This window comes from Gigantopelta aegis, chromosome 13 (genome assembly GCF_016097555.1).
Source record: "Gigantopelta aegis isolate Gae_Host chromosome 13, Gae_host_genome, whole genome shotgun sequence".
Classification (NCBI taxonomy): Eukaryota; Metazoa; Mollusca; class Gastropoda; order Neomphalida; family Peltospiridae; genus Gigantopelta; species Gigantopelta aegis.
The window spans coordinates 34188954-34194067 of record NC_054711.1 but is presented as its reverse complement, the minus strand read 5'-3'; positions in this window follow the sequence as shown (position 1 = coordinate 34194067).

Here is a 5114-nt window from a genome sequence, read left to right as displayed (position 1 = left end):
CGCGAAAGAAAACACGTCTTACCGCGTCGAGCTCCAGACTGGGAATGTGCAAAAATGAACCAATAAACAAATAATGTTTTCTTCTAATTTTATGTTGTTTGGTTCATTGGTGTGGTCTGACTTCTTTAACCTTTCAGGAATGGAGTTATAATTTATTAAAACGTTTCAGGAGTAGTACTATAGAAATATAATTATGACATGTATACACTGATGCAAATAATTTGATTTTTTAATTACAATATTTACTATTCAGATAATTTGTTGCACACAATTACATATATACCTTTTCAGTGTTAGATGGTTTGATGAACGTGAAGCTAAACATATAGGAATCAACTTGTTTTGAATTTCATTATTATGTACAACGAATATGATTAGGATAGTTGGGATGAGAAAAACCCACTGGTTCCGAGGAGGTGGTTCATCAACTACGACCCAAGCATATCAGGTGTGCACTACCGACTCATATTATTAAAACATTTTTTTTTAAATATCTCGTGAACCGTAGGCCTACAATTAGTTCAATTCATAGTGTTGGTTGGGACATTAACATTCACGTGGCTTTTTTAATTCAATAATTACGCAACCAGTATCTCTCCCTCAACATTTTGTAACACGCCACTTAACCTACCGCTACAAGTTACGAACGGCCCTGACAGCGTTACGTCATTGATCTAGAACGGACGCAATGTTGTTGATAAAAAATATATACAAACTCTGACAAAATCTGTCATCATAAAGGATTTTATTCCAAACGTGGGATGCCATAAAAAAATTATAAAAAAAACCCATAACTTAGACACTATCATCAATGCTAATAAGTTGTCAAGTAGACCAGCGTGTGCGTGTAGAATTCCAAGAGTAAAAAACATCTGACCCCGATAGCTCTGATTGGTCAATATGCCACAGAGTACTGCGCTAACAAACAAAACAAAACTTAAATAGTCGGCAATGATCATTGCTTACTGTTACTATAGTGTGTACATATATACATATCTAAATAACATGTACATTCATTAACCTCTGGCTGAAATTAAAATTATTTAAATTAAGTTTTATTTGATTTTTTTTAAGATAAAAAAGAAAGATAATAGACGTAAAAAATACCTAGGCATATTCCTACATACCTATTATCATTTATTTTCCTTCTTTTTATTATACCGTCTAAATTTCAATTTTTTTTTTTTAAAAGAAAGTATAAAATTACACGATTGCCATTTTCAGGACCTCACGTAAGCTTTGTAGTCTAACAGTTGTGAACTAATCGAGACAATTTTACCGACTTCGCTGATTTCCGTAACGAGTTCATTTGTGTAGGCCACAGAAGCCACTATTTAATTCAATCCCTTTTCTCTTTTTGTCATAACTATATAAACAGTATAAATGAGTTATCCTTATCAGACGTTGTGATCTATTACCTTACAAAAGTGGACTGTTTCTAATTAATAATAAATTAAATATGCAAACAAGTTTTGATCGGATTGGTACGTCTTCGAAGATGTCTATTAAACCTGTGTGTTCCGATTTGTATAGCAAAGATAAGTACCAGTCATATATTAAAATCTTGCATGGACTCTACCATTCTCGTAGCATTTTTGTTCTGGTATTATTAAACGGATCTTTCTATCAGCTACATACGGTAAATATACAACATACAAAATTAGTTTGCGTGCGCTATTTGTTAAGTGTAACGTGCGTTATTTTTCAAACTCGCCAGATTGAAATTACGTGCGTTGTACGAGCGCGATCGCACCCGCGTACCTTAAAAGGCAAGGTCTGTGTGTGTGTGTGTGTGTGTGTGTGTGTGTGTGTGTGTGTGTCTATCTATCTATCTGTCTGTCTGTCTTATTGACAGACATGGACGGCAGATACTGGAGAGATAGAGAGAGACAGGGTAAGATGGAGGAAGAGAGGAAGAAGAAGAAGGAGAAACTAAAGAAAGGGGGATAAAAAAAAACACAAAAAAATCCAAACCTCCAATCGTTCGCTAATGAAACTTATATTTCGAAATTGTAGTTTTTTGTATGTCGAAATTGACATGAACTAGATATATTTTGTCAATACGGACTGTGCTAATGAACAATCTTCTCTCTCTGTCAGTGTCGCGAACTATTCCCGTCTACACCGCCGACTCCATATGTCAATACTTCGCCTTCATTACCTGGACACTATTACTCATTTAAAATTATAATTATATATTTTTATTTGATGTTCTTTAAATTGTTCTCCGTAACGCTGTGGTATATGGCTAATTGCGAATCTGTGTGTGTCTTCACAACTGTTCATCAGGTGTGCACACATTGATGTTTTATGTTGCAAAACATTGCTGACGCCAGCCGCTGTATAATCAGGAGTCATATGTTCTGTTTAACGACCACACTAGGCAACATTGGTATATTAATTATCGGCTATTGGATGTCACACGTTTGGTAATTTTAACACGTAGTCTTCAGTTTGTTTGTTGTGTTTACACCACTATAGGGTGTATACTGCCAAATCAAATCCCAAATTCGACAATAGTAACGTGTGGCTAAAACTCCTGCCTGCAACGTATCAATCAACATAAACACCATGGATATAAATACTACCACCCCTCGCCCTTAAAGTGAATCAGAAAACAATTGGGGTCAAACTGCTCATTTCAGAGATAACGTCTTTGACCACCCTAGTTCCGCACAAAATTGTAGTACTTTTTTTCACAGGTACCCTATACATGTTTCAAGCACATGGCTACTTGACACAGTGGTACTAGATGAAATAAAATTGCATACATGTTTTGCCCAGATGACACTTTTTTTAACAACCAACAAACTCACATTTATCACCAGTCACAGGACTTGTGGTGTTAACCTCTCTATTAAAAGTTGGGTGCACCTCGAATTTGGACCCAGCCGGGAGTTATTTGGTTTAGTACTACCTAGAGAACATTGATCGGCTATCGGATGTCAAACATTTGGTAATTTTTACATATAGTCGTAGTTATCAGAGGAAACTCGTTACATTTTTCAAGGGATCATCTATATGCAGTTTTTGTCACAGACAGATCAGCACATACCACGGTCTTTGATTATACCAGTCATGGTGCACTAGTTGGAACGGCAACACGCAATCGGAGAATGGGTGCTGAGAGACGCACGTGAAAATACACATATATCTCATGTTAGAACGAGTTCTTTTGAAATGTATCTAACGAGCAAAATTGAGTTGAGTTCGTTTTACAATCGAGTCCGGACAGACGGGCGGACGGACGTAATGCAGGAATGACAGACGGGACCACTGGCGGACGGGCATATGCATATGAAGAGTTCAGGCGCAAAACGCGATATAAACCATTTTCTTTCTTTTTTAAGTCATTATTGTATTTCAATAAGGGCTAATCGTAGACCCGCTTATTTGCTGCAAAACGCGATTGATCCTTATGAAGTTGTATTGGGTAAATCCCGTTTTTTGGTGGGTTTTTTGGTGGGTTTTTTTTATCAAAACGCGATATACACCAATTAAAAAAAGTCACTTTTACTGAAAATGAAAAATGGATATATCGCGTTTTGCGCTTAAACTCTTCATATATAGACAGACGGACAGAAAAATAGATAAACAGAAAAAAATATATTGGTAGATATACATATACATATACACATACACGTACATATAAACGTACACACACACACATACACACACACACACACACACACACACACACACACACACACATATATATATATATATATATATATATATATATATATATATATACAGACAGACAGACAGACAGACAGAGAGACAGATAGATAGATAGATAGATAGAGAAACAGAGAAAAACAAATATAGAGAAAGAAGGGAAAGAATGAATATATAATGAATGAATGAATCAATGAATGAATGAATGTTTAACGACACCTCAGCACAAAAATATACATCGGTTTTTAGAAGTTATGCAAAAGTAATTACATCAATATGATTATTTCAATTAAAAATAATAAATAAAAATGAAAATTGTATAATTATGTATAAAAAAGAATAGACAAAAAAGTTTGTTTTGTTTAACGACACCATTAGAGCATATTGATTTATTAAAATCGGCTATAGGATGTCAAACATTTGGTAATTTTGACATATAGTCTTAGAGAGGAAACCCGCTACATTCTTCCATTAATAGCAAGGTATCTTTAATATGCATCATCCCACAGACCTTTGATATATCAGTCGTGATGCACTGGCTGGAACGAGAAATAGCTCAATGGCCCCGCCAACGGGGATCGATCCTAGACCTACCGCACATCATGTAAGCGCTTTACAATTGTACTACGTCCCGGCCCTAAAAAAAATGAAGAAAGAAAGAGTGATAGAGACAGATACAGAGAAGCAGAGATTGAGTAAGAAATCGGTAGCCACATATCTAGTAATGTTGGTATAAATTGCTCCTACTGGCAGCAGTTACTGTGATCTTCCCTATTAGCTCAGTTGGCGGAGCGTTGAACTCTTGTACTGGGAGTCTGTGGTTCGAATCCCATCAGTTGAGGTTGATTTATCTGTCAGACATATCTCATCTCTAAGCTACGCACTCAATCTCACTTGGGGACACGAACTCAGATCCTTCCAGCCTAAAACAACGATGACCTAGACACAGAACAATCGAGGCTGGCAAGGTCATTCCCACTGATGCCACACTCAATAGTGTCGACTTGCTCAGACCAATTGATTTCATCTTTTGGTGATAGGCGGCCTCAATTGCCGGGTCAGGACGTCGATCCATTGTTGATGGATTAAACTTCACCCTCTCCGAAATCACTGATAAATGTACGGGCTCACGTTTTCTTTCGTGTTTGTCCGTCTTTCACTCGTGTAGGCAAATCAATCATGTGCCAACGTAACCACGAAACTGGTTAGCAAGACGTCTACAACGAGTTTACATTCATCCATCATTGCAGGAGAAACCAAGTTCACATCGAGTTGAAGTCAAAGTTTGATTTGTTTTACACTGTTGGAGCACACTGATAAATTCCAAATACAAAACGACACAAATATGAATGACAAAACCGTTACTCTCGAACAAGACCGCATCTCTACACAATACAGTCCAATGGGAATTTGACAAAATAATCACTAGCGTCGGA